This window comes from Juglans microcarpa x Juglans regia, chromosome 8D (assembly GCF_004785595.1).
Source record: "Juglans microcarpa x Juglans regia isolate MS1-56 chromosome 8D, Jm3101_v1.0, whole genome shotgun sequence".
NCBI classification, from domain to species: domain Eukaryota; kingdom Viridiplantae; phylum Streptophyta; class Magnoliopsida; order Fagales; family Juglandaceae; genus Juglans; species Juglans microcarpa x Juglans regia.
Window position 1 is genome coordinate 25,391,342 of NC_054608.1, and position 20,795 is coordinate 25,412,136.

The following is a 20,795-nucleotide window of genomic DNA, read 5'->3' on the forward strand; positions in this document are numbered from 1 at the left end:
CTTGAACTTGTCTTCTGCATGTTTAGCCAATGCTTCTTCAAAACTATTTTTTTGATGGCGTACTATCGATGGCTCAACTTTGTAAAACACCGGTAGAACCTTCTGCTGCTTTGATTCCTTACACTCTAGGATCTTTATTAGCTCTTCCAAACACCATGTGGATGATGCATAGTTTTCAGAAAATACAATGATTGAAATCCTTGAGCCTTCAATGGCCTTGACAAGTGTCGGTGAAATTTCTTCTCCCTCTTCTAAGCTCATCATCTATGTAAGTGTTAATTCCCTTTTGACGCAAAGCACTGCAAAGATGAGAAGTAAAATTATTACGGGTATCTTCACCTTGAAAGCTCAAAAATACATCGTAACTCCATTGATAGGTTAAAGAAGAGGAATAGGAGTGTTAGGAATTTGGACATCTCAAATTCACCCATAGGATCCACTTTGTGGTGAAATATGAAGAAAAATAGAGAAATAATAACAACACAAGAATTTACGTGGAAACTCCCAAAAACAGGAGAAAAAACTACCAAACCCAGAGAAGAAAATACACTATGTGAAAAATTATTACAATCACACAATTTTTCTCCTCACCCCAAATGACACCCATAAAGTTTTCCCACTAGTAAAACTTTAACTCTCACCTCTTTCCTTTTAACAAGAAAAGGCTAATAGAAGACTTTTCTTAGAGTCACAAGTTACTAATTAAGCTTATGACTTGGTGTAATTAACTAAGAGGCCAAGCATCCTATTTATAAGCCTTGAGGCCTGTTCCTCAATTCTCTCTCACCGATGCGGGACTCCAAATGAGCAAATCCAACAATCTCCACCTTGCGACTTTGGCTGGTTCCACAACCACGCTCCACTGCAATGAAGATCTTCATATCTTCTGCTATTATGCTCTACCATAAAAGCATACCCACTCAGAATAAACCAATTCCAAGAATTTCAATTTCGGCCCATGTCGAAAATAATTTTGCTGAAAAATTGTGGTGCAACTTCCACGTTTGGCTTTCCTGGAAGTTCATCAGCCATCGACATGAATTTCCACCACACACCCTGCATTAATGACAAACCAATGCCTGTGTGCAAACTTGTGGACCCACTAACATTAACACATCCTCTATCATGGCAACTTTGGGAATTAGCACTATGCCATAAGGATGTACATGTCCCTTTAACAGACATCGTCTTCCAGACACAACGTTAGTTTCATTACAGTATCTCCATTTACTGACTTGGAGCCACTTGCCGAACCTGCTCCTGCTCTTGAACAATTTTTATTGACGTGCCCAGATTGTCCACACCCCAGCAGACTACTTTCATCTTCATGGAGTTCTTCTTCTTCCCATTACCAGCTACTACCAATGCTAAGTTTCCAGGTGAACTATTTCTTTTTGCTGCAAAAAGAAGGAAAAGAAAAAAAAAACATGTGCAAATACATTGCATGTGCCGTGCACGTGGGACGTGCACTGTGCATGGGAGGAAAATACCATGCACGTAAGGTACGCCCATGTAGATGCACAACAAGCACGCGAACGATGGGTGCATGCCGTAGTGCACGCAGTGACCCTCGTGACGGGCGGTGTGACCACGCCACCTCCTCGTCACAGCGGCTGGATATCCAAGAGAATCCTACCGGAGTTTGCTGCCGACACCTCATCGGAGCCACTCATTGGGAAGCCATCGGCTTCACTATCCATCACACACCGTGTGGAGCTTGCTCGCCGCACGTGAAGCCACCAGTAACTTCTGTCCGAGTCTTCGGTGGGTTCTGCCACTGCTATGACACTACACGACCCAGAAGCCAACTACAAACTCGCCCGCACCATGCACGCCGCCTAAGGCAGGCATTTGTGGGCCAACAGGACCGTCTCTAGCCTTCTCCTTGTAGCGAGCAATAAGCACACCACATAAGTTGTATTTCACAGATGACTACCCGGCGACATGGGCAACCACATTCCTGCTACTAGAAGCCACAAACCGATGACGACCATTTCTATTGCAGGCGAGCTCCCACAGAGGCAAGGAACGGCCTCACTCTCCTCCAGTGGGCAATGAGCATGTAGTAACAAGCCTCACCTGGTGCAACTTCTCGCCAAGCTATGGAGACCAACATGAAGTACCTTGCAGCAAGCAACAACCTCGCCAAGCAATTCACTGCCCATGGCAAGCGATGATGCATGGCAGGCAACTGATTGTGGCGGGTAAAGATGACGAGCAAATAACCATAGTAAGAAAGAGCACGGTGGGCAAAGATGACGAGCAAATAACCACTTAGAGAAAGAGGTTAGATGATGCCCGCAAGCAACTGATTATGGCAAGAAAGAGCATCTGATGGAGTAAGTGAAAGGCGACGGATCCAACCACCACAGGAGGTGTATTTTGCAAGCGACTACATGGCAATGTGGGCACCACATTCCTGCCACGAGAAGCCACAGACTGAAGAAGATTATTTCTATTGCATGCCAGCTCCCACAAAGGCAAGGAATGACCTCACTCTTCCCAGCTCGCCACCCTTGTGGCAGACAACAAGCATGCATCATTTCTAATGGGCAACGAGCATGTAGTAACAAGCCTCACCCGATGCACTTATGGCCGAGCTATGGCAACCAACGTGAAGTGCCTTGCGGCAAGCAACAGCCTCGCCAAGTAGTTCACTACCCATGGCGGGCGATGACGCATGCAAGACAATTGATTGTGGTAGGCAAAGATGACAAGCAAATAACCATGGCGAGAAAGAGTTTAGATGATGCCTGCGAGCAACTAATTGTGGCGAGAAAGAGCATCCAATGGAGTAGGTGAAAGGCGATGGATCCAACCATCATAGGGGAACAAAAATTTTTATAAATTAAATAATTCCTTTCGAAGCGAATGAGCAAGAACATGGAGACAAGAATAGTGCACTTTAATTGCTCAAGCGTCTAGGCTCACCCATGAGTCCCAGTTCATACAAGCAAAGCCAAAGGGATATGTGAAAAAGAAAAATCATCATTACAATACGGACAATCAACACCGCTACAAAAGAGATCAAAGCATCGACTAAATCATCCTGGTTTGTCTCTTTCAAACTTGAGATTTTAGTTTTATTTACGCTAATAAATTTGGTTTTTAGAGGTTTCTCCATGAAACTCCTCGAGATTCCACAAGAATCCAAGTGGCTATACGCCTCAGGAATATACTTTGCAGAAATCGTTCGCATGGTATGGAACATCGGCTACAAAAACCCCTCCTAGGCTTCTTAATCTGTTTGCATCATAATAGACTACTCGGTATCGATTGCAAGCATCCTGGGCCTTCATCAGTGCTAAAGCATGGCCACTCACAAGTATCGCCCATGCATCACCAGCCTTCACCACACTCTAGCAAAATGGCTCAGGTTTACAAATCTCAAACTTATAATTTGTATTACTCTAACCTATTTTGCTTTCAATGAAAACCTCTCAGGACGATCGAACTCAACCTCCCGCCACAATTGTGCGGTCGAGCATCCTCCATACACCAATGATGAGTTAAAAACTTGTGGTGTCCAAGAAAAAGGGCGCTTAGGTCAAGACACCACGCAATCCTTAAACATTAATGATAAGTCTAAAGACTCACGGTGCCTACAAAAAAGGGCGTAGAGGTCAACAGACCATGCAATCTTTAAACACCAATGACGATTTTAAAGACTCACAATTCCCAGGAAAAAGGTTTCGGAGGTCAAGAGACCACGCAATCCTTAAATACCAATGACGAGTCCAATCGCGGTGCTAGGAAAAAGGGCGCAGAGGTCAACAGACCACGCGACCCTTAAACCCCAATGATGAGTCGAAAGACTCGTGATGCCAAAGAAAAAGGGAAAGGTCAAGGACCACTCGACCCCACTGACACCTCTCCGAGAGTCAACAAGTAGGACAAGTCATCAGAGTGCCGAACCTCCCTCGTGACAAGCCAACAGGCAGAAAAGGTCAAGGTCCACCCAACCTCCCAAGCGCCCAACAGGTCTTCTCACCTAGACAGCAATACAAGCACAACATCTTCTCTAGCAAACGCTGAGTGTTTACACTCGTGCCACAACCGACCCCAAGAGTTATCTTCAGGAACGAGCCTCCGAGCTCCAAAACCGCCTTGGGCGGGTTTCCCTCGGCAACTGCCTAAGATGGACCTAGAAAATCGACAGGCTTCTTGACCACTTGAGTGTGGGTTACTGCAAATAAACTACAACATCAACTCCAAAATGGGAACACCAATTTATGCCTAGGGCTAGAAAATCAACTACTGCCAACAATAGCGAAAACGATCACAGAAATACTCACAAAAAACCAATCATGAAAATATGCACTATTTGCCGACAATAAACAATCTCTCAGGCAAACATCCACACAAGTAAACAAACTCAAAACCAAACTCCACGCTCACACCTACTGCTATCGAGTACATCTCCTGCTAAATCAGAGCTTTGCACTCACACCTAATGCAGTCAAGTACATCTCCCGCCAAATTAGAGCTCTGTGCTCGCACCTACTGCGGTTTAGTACATCTCTTGCCTATCTCTCCAAGTTGAGCTCCTTATCACTTAGGACAAAACAAATAGAAACCAAGGACCAAACAGGAAACCAATAACCAATTTTAAAATTTCTTTTGCAGATTATTAAGTTGAAGATTCTCAATGCCTTCTTGTCCAGCTAATCGCCCTTAAAAATCGCGAGCAATCTGTAAGGGTCAAATCAGCAGTCTATAATTTAGGTAAGAGATAACGCCAAGAATAGATAAGACGAGTTGACTCAAACTCTCCTAAGAGGAAAGGTACACAGAATCTTAAAAGGAAAGAGACTCAGACTTCTAAAAGTAAAAGGCTTCACAAGGCAAGTTAGACTCAATCACTCCAAAGAAATAGACATCTATATAATAAGGAGATCCCCACAAATCTTACGAACTCTCCATAAGCTTTCTAGAGAGGCTCTCCACAGAAGCTCCCTACGTACAAACTCTACCACACATAACAACTACAAAGGAACTTTCATAAATTCCTCCATTGTATTGTGAGATATGTGAGCTATGAGAGATTGTAAAATCACCCATTATAGTGGATTTAGCCCCCAAACAACCAGTGGGCGTAGGTATTATGCCGAACCACGTAAATTTATGTGTCTCCCTTTATTTATTTTTATTTGCTTATTTATTATTTATTCTATGGATAACCACAATGAACATCGTATCGAAACCCAAATCACGATCGTTGGCAGGGTAAAATTCAAAATTATTTCATGGAGCCCACAAGGTTTAAATAGCTTCAAAATTCTGAATTATGATAATTTTTTCAAAAAGGAAAAATCTAAGTTATTACATGAAAATTAAATGTATAAGTAAACAATATTTCTGCCAATAATTTGGTCAAAATCAAAATCAGAATAGTTTCAAAACTTAAAACAATAAATTTCCTAAGAATGCAAAAAGTTCTCAAAACAACTAATATTGCCAATCCAATGAAGATTAAGCTGTCTTGTCATATTTGTATAGATTCACCTTCTTAAGATAGTTTGGTGCAATCAAGCAGGATTTGGACCCGGTCCCCATTTCAATTTGGGTTTGCATCAATTGTTCATATCTCGATGTGCTCATCATTCATGATATAAACCCCCAGCTGGCACTTACTACCACCCTCGTTGCATAACAATCCAAGTCTTCGTTGAAATCATCATCAAGTAAAGTACCTCCTCCAAACCCAAAATGCCTCCTTTGTTGAACGTACCAATCATCATCAAGATCCATGTTATGTTGACATTCAGCTCAACGTCTCTTAGAAAGTTGAATACCATCCATTGGATCTACTCCATGATCTTTTACATTCTTTTCATGCTTGAATATCACATGGATTCCACAACTCTTGAAGATTGCTTTCACGATTGGATCACTATTAAATGTAAACCTAAGATAGATATAACTCTCACAATGTGGTCGAGTAATTAAATGTCCTAAATAAATTTGATTCTGATAAAGGACAGTTGAGAAGATTCAAATGTGCCAGCGACGGAAATGCCATCGAGAAACAATCAATATCACTGGAATTGCTTGAAATGTTCATTGAAGCCAACACTGTAGACACAGGAAATGGCATGAGTTGTCGATTATTCCCCTCCCCTTAGCCAAAGTTTACAACATTTGGACAATCATTTACCCAAAGCTCCTCTAGATGTTGCAACTAAAAAAATACTACCTGGGAGAAGCACAAGGCTTTTGCAGTCTTTTAGAGATAACTCTTGGAGACCTGAGAGGTACCTGATGGATGAAGGCAGCTCCTCTATTACAGTTTCATTTAAAAGGACTGTTAGAAATATTAGATCAGAATGCACACAGCAGAAATGATATTACCTCATAGGAAATATCTCGGATCTAGTGCAGTTGTTCCACAAATTATCCAGTGTCGTTGTTCGTTCACGATCTTTGCATCGATGGTGGAGTATGCTACGTGGTAATACTAGAGCAACATTCACACGTTTCACAGCCTAGATGCCGTGACTAGGGAGAACCATTTGAGAGAGAAAGCTTGTTTATCCAAGTCACATTTCCAAAGAGGGGGAGAGACTATGTAAATAGCCTCTCTAGTGTAACCCCCATTTCTAGCCATTAAGAGCCAGCCATCAAGCCTTATGAAGTGGCTTAAGAGCCACTCATAACCCCAAGAGGAGGTGAAGGGGTGCCCATTATGGGTGCCCCTTTCTTACATCTCCCACTCACACATAGTGGGCAAGATCCCAGGTCTGCATCTCTCAATATGTTCTCAATCTTGTTCATACTGGCAAATAGGCCGTGCGACCATCGAGCACAGCTGTAAAAGAAAAATGGGAGCACTATATCAATTCTCTCTAAGAGAAGACCAGCATAGCAACATCCCTAGAAGTGTCTCGTTATGCCGCGACTAATTTGGTCACATCAGACTAAGCATCCATAATCCCTCTCGAGTTCAAATGACTCAAAGCAACGCTCAATCTCCATAAAACATGATGTACTCACAGCTATATCGTAACTCCCAAGAAGCAATATAACTTGCCGGCAATGAGTACACACCATTATCGATGTGTTACCAAATAGTCTTCCCTTCGCGCTCATGTCATTTAGTTTCAGTCTAGTCGCTTTCCCAGCAATGCCTCTTTAGACCGCATCATACATGGCCATAGATAACATGCCAAAAGTAGCAGACACTAAAACATCAACCTCGTAACATAGTCAAATGTCTCATAAAGGAATAAATAAATTAAGGTCATCAATTATGACCTACAGGACTCACACGGTGAAGAAGCAGGGAACCATTCACTCACCTCTACTGTTGGTCGCAAAAGCACATGTAATATAAAATACATGTTACGGTGAATTTCTATTTCCGAAGAAAAAGCATATATCTAATCTCAATATACCGTACAGATCTTAGTCTAGTCACTATCTCAGCACCTAACCCGAGTCCCTCCATTTGCTCGCTATCCAAAGCGCCAAAGAGGATCTCGCATCTGGCTTAAACCACAAGCTACATGGATTGTGGGTAACCATGCACGATCCTTAGACCTCATCTTAGTTCCTACTAAGGCGACATATATTTTGTGTCTTACAACTTATCTCTCTCTGGACAAGTACCGAGTGACACATTGTCTCATCTTTGCTCGCTACCTCTTTATAGCGCCAAAGGCGATCGCTCGTGTGAGTGAGCCGATCTAAGCCTGTCAATATACCTTTTTCACCATAACTCCTAAATTTATGGTGAATATGTGTGCTTACCAAAGAATGCTTCTAATCACGCCACATGATCATAGAACACATCAGTATCATGTGCATGACGAGCAATACCGTAAGGTACAGAGAAATCACATGGTCAACAACAAATTATTAAACCGCAACTCTCAAGTGGTGTTTAATGACCATTTCTCTCCATGCGCATTCTAATGTGTAGTAACTTTTCAAAACATGCTCCTACAAAGAGACTCAGCTTTTACATGTAAAAGTCCTTTGCACAACCATGAAGTCAGTGATGACTCATCGCGAATCTCATTTAGGTCAAACTCACAATATAAGCCGTAGATTCTAGTCAGCAAGTCTAATTGCAATTTTTAAGAATCTACAAGGTGACCTCAAATGTTTTTGAACTATGCACATCTAATTGCACACACATCTAAGAAATTTGCCGCATTAATCTAAGTAAGAACAAAAATAATTAATACATGTCGCAAGATCGAAAATTCGCTAAGCTTCTTAATCATCTCTTGCGCCTCAATGTCTAATTATTAATTTCTAATTTAATTTTCGCGCAAATTTATATCGTATAGGAGATTAATTCCAAATTAATCTCAACCATACTCCCACTAGGATAAGCAATCTACCGAGTTAGTCACATAAAAAAAAATTTCTTCTCTAATCGAAGAAATTCATTTAAGCCAATCAGAAGCATGGACTAATCAAACTCGGGCTACTTAATCCTTTAAATTTATCACATTCTAAAAAATTGAAGACAATTCCAAAAAAAATAGTCTAACAATATAAGTGATAAATTAAGCTAACAATTACATGCAATCACAATACATGTATTAAAAATAATCACATCACATTTCATCCAAATAATTATTATTCACAAAAATAATAATCTCGGCAATTTATAACGTAAAATAAAATGCCAAAAAAAAATGTGACAACAAAAAAATATCATGGCAAGCATGTATTTAATAACATAATCACATGCAAAAATATTTCAATAAAAATTTTATGTCACAATAATATGCTAAATAAATAACTAAAATCAGCAAACTTACCAATAATAAGCTCTAGCCCGAATGGTTGAGCTTACAGTCTTTGTGTGTGAGGTATTGAGTTCAAAGCACCATCTAAGCATAATGCAAAAAAAACTTGTGCCACTGAATTTTGGACAGCCAATGGGCCGCACCCACATGGGCGCCCAGTTGCTGTGCAAGCCTGTGCCTGCTGGGCTCATAGCCCAAATCGCTCAGTGACCTCTTTTTTTTTCAAAAAAAAAAAGAAAAATGGAAGTGCGCGTAGGACGCTTGCACTATAATTTTTTATGGAAGTTGATGGGATCAACTGTCAGATAGAGCTAAACCACTATTTTGCCTTTGAATCTTGTGGGTAATAACAGAAGTTGCGTGTTGTTTTTGTAACGCAAAGATTAATTGTTCCTATATTTGAGGTTGAGCATATAATCTTGAAGCAACTTGGATTAATTCACAGATAAGTATATACCCTCTCTACTTGCTAGTATGTTTGGCAAGTCAGGACATTAAAATTTGAGTGTGCAGGAGTGTTGAGGACATTCTTAATTGGCACATTCATTTTTTAAAGTTTTTATCAATGTACCTCTATGTGGTACTAGTATTGGTAATCTTGCTCAAGTTTTATTTCTCTCTAGCGAGAACAAATAGGTTCTTGCAGATATATAAACTTTGGAGCACCCGTTGAGAGTAATAATACCAAGCACCTTGGAGGTTTGCATGGTAACTGTGGCAAAAGTTTGAATAATTAGGTACGACTTAAATTAAGCCTAATAATCTTGCTCGTGGTTGCATTGATGCAAGACAGGTTTTAGGCTAAAATAATTTCTTACAAAATTTTTCTTTTCTCTCTTATAGTGGATTGGAGAATATGAAAAATATTGAGTATGCAAGAAATAAAGATATATCACTAGTTAGCGGCTAAAACGTCGCATACTGCATTTGTTGCAAAAAGCAATATTTTTTAGTGCTTTTAATGCGATATTAAATAAGTCTAGACCTAATTTGATTTAAGCCTTATTGAAAGTAGCGGTGTTAGTGAGAATTCCTAGAGGTTTAGAAGTTGGACGGTTACTCATTGACTCAGTGGTATTATTTCTCGGGTGGGGAAATGATATACTAAAATATGCCATTGAGGCTTAGGATGATGGGTGTGAGCTTGAGAAATTGAATATTTTCTCGCTAATGAGATCCCTCTCCTTGGATTAGTAAAGTCAAAGAGAAAAGGCAATATGAGCATTTTCTATGTGAAAGTTCCTATACATGCATACTAAGGACTTTGATAATAAATATGTTGTTTCATCATATAAATGCGATCTAAAATTTTTTCTATGAAAATATATTTTTCAATTAAATTTTTTTTTTAAAAAATGGCAATCGTATGAGTTATATGATGAGAACAATTATCTCGCAGTTTATTGACTTGCTGAGAATGGTGTTATAAATGAATTATGGCGCAAAGCAGTTGTTATATCACACTTGGGTTGATGTAATATGGGGTTGCAGCCTTAATTTTGATTTGTCGTCCTTAGATCGAGTTCATTCGCTTTTGAGAAAGGCTGAGTGACTATTTTGTGCAAACGTGAATTCTATTAAAAATCGAGAGGATCTCAGCTTGATCATTTTTTGGTTGAGTCAAGAAAATTACTCGTATTTTCGGCGAGGGTGGGGAATTGTGGATTTTTGTAACACTTATTTTTGGAAAGAATGTTTTCATAATGTTTCATTCCACATTACCTTAATCTTAATATTTTTGAAATTATTTTTATATAAGATCAACAAAAATAGTGGGAGTAGACCTTTGAGTTAAGGTGTACCATTAGTGATAGTGACTCCCAAAAGTTATAGAATATAAAGATTCTCTTAAATAGCGTGGTAGATTTATATCAATATTCTCTCGTCATTTAGAGACTAGAAGAGAATATTTTGTAATATCGCTCCGCTAAAGATATTGAATTCACATAGTAGGAATTCCAACATAGAATCTTAGATTTGCTTCGCTTATATGATCCGATCTGGGGTTGTTGATCTAATTGATAGAGGTATAGATCCATCTCTTGGCACTAATTGAGTTGCATTTAGATAGCTATTGATCACATATTTATTGAAACTTTTCTTGAAGGTGTTAAATAGCTGATTCTCAGAGGAGAATTAGATGGTTCGCTTTTGTGATGTTTAGGCATGAAGTACTTTGAGCGCATGATTGTTGCTAGTACTATTTTGGTACATAAAGCGAATGAATGTTGCTGGTACTATTTACATGCGGCCTAAACAAACTATCTATTCAAAGATACCCAATGTACCTAGTCGTTTTTTTTAAACGACCTATTGAATAAAATGTGGTTCTTTGAACGTTATTGACAATATTAGAAAAGTGTCATCATAAGAGATATTGCGAACTAGTTGTCTTAAATAATTAATTGTCGCCTAATAAGAGGTTTTCCATACTACTAGGTGATGGACATGGGTTTGTGAAAAGAAGCTCAGGTTTCATGTCTTGTGAGACTGTTTATAAGAAAAACAGTTTCTATGAGCTCTTGTTCAAAATCCATAGACAATTATTGAGATAGAAAATACTAAAGAATCTAGTTTTGTCTATACTGTTTGGTGTTTCCATTATGGTTTGCTCATGGGAGTTAGAGGTTAAAATTTTGTTAGAGGGTAAATATGGCTTACTTTGTTAAGTGAGTTTGTGAAGCGATTGTCGTTAAAAGTAATGACTAGACTATTATGATTGTCTTAGGGGGCAAAGACCCTAATCGCTTTACCCTTAATGAAAAATAAATTATGGTTATCTCACATGCTTTTGTTGAGTGCAAGAGATTTATATGAAACCTTGAAGTCGTAAATTAAGTTTGCTGAATAACATTTGAGGTCACCTTGTAGATTCTTAAAAATCGCAGTTAGACTTGCTGACTAGAATCTACGGCTTATATTGTGAGTTTGACCTAAATTAGATTCGCGATGAGTCATCGCTGACTTCATGGGTTTGCAAAGGACTTTTACATGTAAAAGATGAGTCTCTTGGTAGGAGCATGTTTTGAAAAGTTACTACACATTAGAATGCGCATGGAGAGAAATGGTCATTAAACACCACTTGAGAGTTGTGGTTTAATAATTTGTTGTTGACCATGTGATTTCTCTGTACCTCACGGTATTGCTCGTCATGCACATGATACTGATGTGTTCTATAATCATGTGGCGTGATTAGAAGCATTCTTTGGTAAGCACACACATTCACCATAAATTTAGGAGTTATGGTGAAAAAGGTACATTGACAGGTTTAGATCGGCTCACTCACACGAGCGATCGCCTTTGGCGCTATAAAGAGGTAGCGAGCAAAGATGAGACAATGTGTCACTCGGTACTTGTCCAGAGAGGGATAAGTTGTAAGACACAAAAGATATGTCGCCTTAGTGGGAACTAATATGAGGTCTAAGGACCGTGCATGGTTACCCACAATTCATGTAGCCTGTGGTTTAAGCCAGATACGAGATCCTCTTTGGCGTATTGGATAGCGAGCAAATGGAGGGACTCGGGTTAGGCGTTGAGATAGCGACTAGACTAAGATCTGTACGGTATATTGAGATTAGATATACGCTTTTTCTTCGGAAAGAGAAATCCACCGTAACATGTATTTTATACTACATGTGCTTTTGCGACCAACAGTAGAGGTGAGTGAATGGTTCCCTGCTTCCTCACCGTGTGAGTCCAGTAGGTTATAATTGATGACCTTAATTTATTTATGCCCTTAGGAGACCTTTGACTACGTTACGAGGTTGATGTTTTAGTGTCTGCTACTTTGGCATGTTATCTATGGCCATGTATGATGCAGTCTAAAGAGGCATTGCTGGGAAAGCGACTAGACTGAAACTAAATGACATGAGTGCGAAGGGAAGACTATTTGGTAACACATCGATAATGGTGTGTACTCATTGCCGGCAAGTTATGTCGCTTCTTGGGAGTTGCGATATAGCTGTGAGTACATCATGTTTTATGGAGATTGAGCATTGCTCTGAGTCATTTGAACTCGAGAGGGATTATGGATGCTTAGTCTGATGTGACCAAATGAGTCGGGGCATAACGAGACACTTTTAGGGATGTTGCTATGCTGGTCTTCTATTGGAGAGATTTGGTATAGTGCTCCCATTTTTCTTTTACAACTGTGCTCGATGGTCGCACGGCCTATTTGCCAGTATGAACAAGATTGAGAACATATTGAGAGATGCAGACCTGGGGTCTTGCCCACTATGTGTGAGTGGGAGATGTAAGAAAGGGGCACCCATAGTGGGCACCCCTTCACCTCCTCTTGGGGGTTATGAAATGGCTCTTAAGCCACTTCATGAGGCTTGATGGCTGGTTCTTAATGGCCAGAAAGGGGGGTTACACTAGAAAGGCTATTTACATAGTCTCTCCCCCTCTTTGGAAATGTGACTTGGAAAAACAAGCTTTCTCTCTCAAATGGTTCTCTCTAGTCACGGCATCTAGGCTGTGGAACGTGTGAGTGTTGCTCTGCTATTACCACGTAGCACACTCCACCATCGATGCAAAGATCGTGGACGAACAATGACGCTAGATAATCCGTGGAACAACCGCACTAGATCCAAGATATTTCCTATAAGGTAATATCGCTTCTGCTGTGCATTCTGATCTAGTATTTCTAAAATAACATAAAAAAAAATTTCTTCTCTAATCGAAGAAATTCATTTTATGTTATTTTAGAAATAAAAGGGAGCCATGGTTGTTCTTTTATGTTATTCAGCAATTTATGTTATTTTCAGAGCGCCATGGTTGTTATTTTCAGAGCACCATGGTTGTTCCCGATTTATACTTTGTCATCTTGATTTCTTTTGAGGAATATTTTTTCTATGATGTGATTTTTTATTCCATTGTTTTGTAATAATTGTGGATTTTTGTAACACTTATTTTTGGGAAGAACGCTTTCATAATGTTTCATTCCACATTACCTTAACCTTAATATTTTTGAAATTATTTTTATATAAGATCGCCGAAAATAGTGGGAGTATACCTTTGAGTTAAGGTGTACCATTAGTGATAGTGACTCCCAAAAGTTATAGAATATAAAGATTCTCTTAAATAGCGTGGTAGCTTTATATCAATATTCTCTCGTCGTTTTTAGAGACTAGAAGAGAATATTTTGTAATATCGCTCCGCTAAAGATATTGAATTCACATAGTAGGAATCCCAACATAGAATCTTAGATTTGCTTCGCTTATATGATCCGATCTGGGGTTGTTGATCTAATTGATAGAGGTATAGATCCATCTCTTGGCACTAATTGAGTTGCAGTTAGATAGCTATTGATCGCATATTTATTGAAACTTTTCTTGAAGGTGTTAAATAGCTGATTCTCAGAGGAGAATTAGATGGTTCGCTTTTGTGATGTTTAGGCATGAAGTACTTTGAGCGCATGATTGTTGCTAGTACTATTTTGGTACATAAAGCGAATGAATGTTGCTGGTGCTGTTTACATGCGGCCTAAACAAACCATCTATTCAAAGATACCCAATGTACCTAGTCGTTTTTTTTAAACGACCTATTGAATAAAATGTGGTTCTTTGAACGTTGTTGACAATATTAGAAAAGTGTTATCATAAGAGATATTGCGAACTGGTTGTCTTAAATAATTAATTGTCGCCTAATAAGAGGTTTTCCATACTACTAGGTGATGGACATGGGTTTGTGAAAAGAAGCTCAGGTTTCATGTCTTGTGAGACTGTTTATAAGAAAAACAGTTTCTAGGAGCTCTTGTTCAAAATCCATGGACAATTGATGAGATGGAAAATACTAAAGAATCTAGTTTTGTCTATATTGTTTGGTGTTTCCATTATGGTTTGCTCATGGGAGTTAGAGGTTAAGATTTTATTAGAGGGTAAATATGACTTACTTTGTTAAGTGAGTTTTGATGCGATTGTCGTTAAAAGTAATGACTAGACTATTATGATTGTCTTTGTGGGCAAAGGCCCTAATCGCTTTACCCTTAATGAAAAATAAATTATGGTTATCTCACATGCTTTTGTTGAGTGCAAGAGATTTATATGAAACCTTGAAGTCGCAAATTAAGTTTGCTGAGACGCTAACTAGCGATATATCCTTATTTCTTGGATACCCAATATTTTTCATATTCTCCAATCCACTATAGGAGAGAAAAGAAAAGTTTTGTAAGAAATTATTTTAGCCTAAAACCTGTCTTGCATCAATGCAACCACGAGCAAGATTTTTAGGCTTTTTTTAAGTCGTACCTAATTATTCAGACTTTTGCCACAGTTACCATGGAAACCTCCAAGGTGCTTGGTATTATTACTCTCAACGGGTGCTCCAAAGTTTATATATCTGCAAGAACCTATTTGTTCTCGCTAGAGAGAAATAAAACTTGAGCAAGATTACCAGTGCTAGTACCACATATAGGTGCATTGATAAAAACTTTAAAAATGAATGTGCCAATTAAGAATGTCCTCAACACTCCTGCACACTCAAATTTTAATGTCCTGACTTGCCAAACATACTAGCAAGTAGAGAGGGTATATATTTATCTGTGAGTTAATCTAAGTTGCTTCAAGATTATATGCTCAACCTCAAATATAGGGGCAATTAATCTTTGCGTTACCAAAACAACACGCAACTTCTGTTATTACCCACAAGATTCAAAGGCAAAATAGTGGTTTAGCTCTATCTGACAGTTGATCCCATCAACTTCCATAAAAAATTATAGTGCAAGCGTCCTACGCGCACTTCCAATTTTACTCTAAACATTTTAGAGGTTTCACAATAATGATGGTCTAAGACAATCTGACACTCACAATAATCTTTATTTGTTTCCAACTATTGCTCATGGAGGAGATTAATGCGACGATTAAGTCGTATAAATAATCTCTAGGCTTTCTTCATGGTTATCTCAAAGTTACTAAACTATGCACATCTAATTACACACACATCTAAGAAATTTTCCGTGTTAATCTAAGTCAGAACAAAAAATAAATTAAGCTCACAATTACATGCAATCACAATACATGTATTAAAAATAATCACATCACATTTCATCCAAATAATTATTATTCACAAAAATAATAATCTCGGCAATTTATAACGTAAAATAAAATGCAAAAAAAAAATGTGACAACAAAAAAATATCATGGCAAGCATGTATTTAATAACATAATCACATGCAAAAATATTTCAATAAAAATTTTATGTCACAATAATACGCTAAATAAATAACTAAAATCAGCAAACTTACCAATAATAAGCTCTAGCCCGAATGGTTGAGCTTATAGTCTTTGTGTGTGAGGTATTGAGTTCAAAGCACCATCTAAGCATATTGCAAAAAAAAACTTGTGCCACTGAATTTTGGACAGCCAATGGGCGCCCAGTTGCTGTGCAAGCCTGTGCCTGCTGGGCTCATAGCCCAAATCGCTTAGTGACCTCTTTTTTTTTTTTTTTTTAATTAAAACAAATGGGTTTAGTAGAAAACAAGTTTACTGGGCCGGGCCCAAAGCTTGATTTAAAAAAAATGGCCCAAATCCATTTAGCAGGCCACGTGTATATATTAACCCAAATAAAAAATAAAAAAAATTGCACTGTTCTTCTTCTTCCTCCAACGGTTACAGAAGATATAACGGAAGAAAAAAAAATGTAACCGCCGCCAGTTGCACTGGGTGTCCATTAACCAAGACTCTGAAGGTCCTGGCAGAGGAACCAAGCCATGGCAGCGCCGCCCCCATACAGTGGGTTGCACTGTGTACAGTGCTGCACCATGGCAGCGTCACACAGCTGTGTGTGATGCGCTGTGCAGGCTTTTTCCACTGCTCACTGGTGTGTGCAGCACCGCAGCACCTCGCTGCACCTGGTGCGCATTGCACACAGTGTAGGTGGGCAGCACCACCACGGTGCTGCGTAGGCTACGATTCAAAAGTGGCAGTTGCAGCGCGATGCACCAGACAATACACTCAACTGTCGCCACCCTCTCAGCCAATGTCTGCTGCCGACTTCATAGCAGGCAGCTTTACTGCCGTGTTTTGGAGAGACCTGCTCCTCTGCGCACAACAGAGTCCGCAGCACCACCATGGTGCATGCTACCATGCGCGCAGCAGAGGACAGCGGCTCTGTGGAGAAGCGTGCGCCTCCATGGTGCGCACGACCCTGCGCTAAACACGGTTCAATGTTCAGCATGGGTGAGCACTGCACCAATAGTGTACCCACGACGTTGCTTGTGACGCAGCACCTGTTGCGGCGATGCTTTTCGCGCAGCACTGTTGGTTGCGCAGCACCACTATGGGCACGCAAGGCTCTGTGCTTGGGTGCCGGATGCAACGCCGCACGCCGTTGTGGACAATACAGACCTAGCTGCGGCCTGCCGTTGCTTTCAAAATCCATTGCATGTGCAGCAGTGCTACCACCGCAATGACCATCCTCGGCAGCTCGTGATTACAAAACATTGGAATAAAAAATCACATCATAGAAAAAATATTCCTCAAAAGAAATCAAGATGACAAAGTATAAATCGGGAACAACCATGGCGCTCTGATACCAATGTTAGAAATATTAGATCATAATGCACAGGGGAAATGATATTACCTCATAGGAAATATCTCGGATCTAGTGCGGTTGTTCCACAGATTATCCAATGTCGTTGTTCGTTCACGATCTTTACATCGATGGTAGAGTGTGCTACGTGGTAATACCAGAGCAACATTCACACGTTTCACAGCCTAGATGCCGTGACTAGGGAGAACCATTTGAGAGAGAAAGCTTGTTTATCCAAGTCACATTTCCAAAGAGGGGAGAGACTATGTAAATAGCCTCTCTAGTGTAACCCCCCTTTCTGGCCATTAAGAGCCAGCCATCAAGTCTCATGAAGTGGCTTAAGAGCCACTTCATAACCCCCAATAGGAGGTGAAGGGGTGCCCACTATGGGTGCCCCTTTCTTACAAGGACCGTCTTTAAATGTCCCATTTTACACTCGATTTCAGGAAATTTTTGAAGGCTTGGACAACCTTCAAGGTTAAGTTGTTTTAGAGATCTCAACATGAAGCTTCTCGGCAAACTCTTTAGGTTAGAGCATCCACCAAGGCTCAGTTATACAAGCTTGTCAAGGAACCCAACTGAATCATGAACCTCAACTAAATTTCTACAATCACCAAGAATCAATTCCTTTAGACTTGAGGATGATGAAAGATCCCAAATTTTTGTTAACAATTCACAACCATGGAAATCTATAGCCATAAAGTTCTGTTTAATAAGAAGGAAGAAAATTAATGGGAAAGAAAATATTAGCTAGCTTGAAGGAAGTTTGTAGCATAATTTCAAGGAAGAAAATAACTATCATACCTTAAAGAATAAGCCCTCATCTATCTTCTTAATCAAACTTCTGGGCATCCTAAAAGCAACAAGTTTCTCTCCATGAAAATTAGATGGCAGAGAATGTAAAGGATAATGAGGCCAATGAATAACTCTTAACTCATTGGAGAGAATTCAATTTGCCACAAAAGCGTGCATTGCGGTTTATAAATAATCTGAGCTTTTTCATCTTTGTAAACACCATGGGACTCAAGCGTATCATTTGATCGTGTCTAGGCAAATCGATCGATATGCCTTCAATTTGCTTTGTGCCCTAGGGAGAGAAGGCATAAGTGTGCTATCAAAATTAAAGATAAAATTCTCTATAGTTCAACACTTGCTAAAATTATAAGTTTTGTTTTGATAAAATATATAAGTACATTTCAATTTCATAAAAGGAAACAAACTTAAACTATATCTTTCTTTAAATGTTGCTGTTTTTAGATCATAAAATAGAGAATCTTATATTTATTATTGAAATGTCCTGAAGTAAGTGATCACACTCGAATGTCAAATCTATGTAACTGATCTTCTTTTTACCTGTTACTCAATTCATACAAAAAAAAAAGTTATAAAGAGATAAGTCATATTATGTTGCCCCCACTTAACAGATGGGGTAAAGGGAAACTGGTTTTGGTGATTTTATTTATTCTTAGAAGTGTCTATTAAAACATTGAAGACATTTTAATGTCGAGTATATGTGTGTATATTTCTGAATCCGTTTCTTTTAATTAATTTCCTAGTAGCTTCACTTGAATAAAAAGAAATAATAGTGAAATAAAATAGGTAGTATTTTGGAAGTAAATCGTACCATATTTTCTTCAAGTACGTATTGAACATCTTCATGAAACCATAACCTACTACGTCTACCAGGTTCTTTGGGTGATTCTTTTCGAACAATTTCTCTACCCATATCTTCAAGGAAATCATGCATCATCAACTGGTCATGTCTATTAATAGTTATGAGGCATTTATCAATGAGATTTTTTATACCAAAATCTGGAAAAAAACCACAGTTGTCCAGTATTTTAATGACATATTCTCTTTTCTCTCCTCTGAAAAAACATGCAATATCAAGAAAAATCTTCTGTGCATACTCATCTAATCCATCATAACTTATTTTGAGTACTCCTTGGATATTTTCTTCCGGAATCCTTTTGTACTTTTCCAATAATATATATCTTTGTCATATTGATTTGAGCCTACCGCTATTAAAGCTAGTGGAAGACCCCTAGCATGATGTAGCGCAAGTTTTGTGAGTTCCACAAAACCTTCATTAGGTCTAACATTCTTGAAGGCATATAGGCTAAAGAGCTTCATCATGACCCAATCCCTTCATATTATGTGTCAAATAAACATTATGCTGAGTTAGTAGATGGTGATCCCTTGTTGTTATGATGATTCAACTTCCTAATCCAAACCAATCACATCTTTCATATAATTTTTCTAATTGGTTCGAATGATCCACTTCATCGAGAATTAAAAGAATCTTTTTACGACAAAGTCTCTGTTTTATCACATTGATTCCTTGATCAACATTGCGAATCTTCAAACATGAATCTCCTATTATCTCAGGAAGAATTGTCTCTTGCAATCGGATGAGACAAAGTTCTCATTTAGAAGTTTCTCTAACATTTGCAAGAAAGCAGCTACCTTCAAATTGATCAGCAATGAGATTATACGTCGCTTTGGCAATAGTCGTCTTACCAATTCTGCCAATTCCAAATATCCCTACCATGCGTGTATCCTTTCTCCCAATACTTAAAAGCATATTGACGTTGTTTACACGAGACTCTATTCTAATGGGATGCAAAGCAACATTTAAGTACATACAATTTACTATCCTTGAAACCTCTTGGTCGATCTTTTTGATGAAGTTAGATTCATCCCTATCAATGCAAAAGATTAAAAAGAAAACATTAAATGAGTTTGACTTGCTTACTTTAAAAGACATAAAGGAACTTGATCTAGCTAGGCACAATTTTACTATCATGTAATAAATGACAGTCATGGTAGGACATCAGGCAAGTTTAATCATGTATTCGTCATTTTTATTCGGTGGTTTCTTTAATCTACTTATATATATATACACACACTAGGTAAGGAGCACGTGCAAAGCATGTTTGCCTAGCTGGGTTAAATAGGTTTTTTACAAAAATAATATGATTTGTTAAAAAAACCGTGAGTAATGAATAATTTAATGCATAGAGACAAAAAAGCAAACTTTAGCAAATATCTTTGGATAATAATAGGTCCGTAAGTATAATAATTACATATTTGGATACATTAGAAAACAAAAAGATTAGTTCAAAATTAAAGTCAAGATACATTAGAATAACATAGACAAATAAAAATAGCATCACTGCCACCATAATAAATACTACCACTAAACTAAAAGAACACATAACCAAGATTTTAACAGCCAAGTAATTAAATAAATATACAAAGTAATTACAATTTGTTCATAAAGTAGAAAGTGCAACAGTATAAAATTAAAATAGACCATAAATTAATGCAAGTTTAGCGAATAAGCAACCATTAAAACAAACCCAGTTAATTCAAACCATATGGCTTTCAATGATAAACTAGTTAATTCAAACCCAATTGCACTAAAAAAATTCAGCAACCCGATTCAAAACAAAGCTTAATTTAAAAACTAACTTGTGGGAATTAAAGCCCACGAAAATACTA

General features: G+C 38.5%; 2 long non-coding RNA genes and 1 pseudogene across 2 annotated transcripts; all 3 read right to left on the reverse strand.

The window, feature by feature from the left end:
- Positions 1-3,147: 3,147 nt before the first annotated feature.
- LOC121242866 lies at positions 3,148-18,715 on the reverse strand. The gene is made up of 3 exons (XR_005936000.1): positions 18,518-18,715; positions 16,904-16,907; positions 3,148-3,158 (listed from the first exon to the last, which is right to left on the reverse strand). It is a non-coding gene; the product is annotated as an uncharacterized LOC121242866 (long non-coding RNA).
- Positions 17,957-18,362, reverse strand: LOC121242865. Its single transcript, XR_005935999.1, has 2 exons — positions 18,096-18,362; positions 17,957-17,996 (listed from the first exon to the last, which is right to left on the reverse strand). It is a non-coding gene; the product is annotated as an uncharacterized LOC121242865 (long non-coding RNA).
- A 505-nt stretch (positions 18,716-19,220) lies between the features above and the next one.
- Positions 19,221-19,842, reverse strand: LOC121242346 (annotated as a pseudogene).
- Between the last annotated feature and the right edge of the window lie 953 nt (positions 19,843-20,795).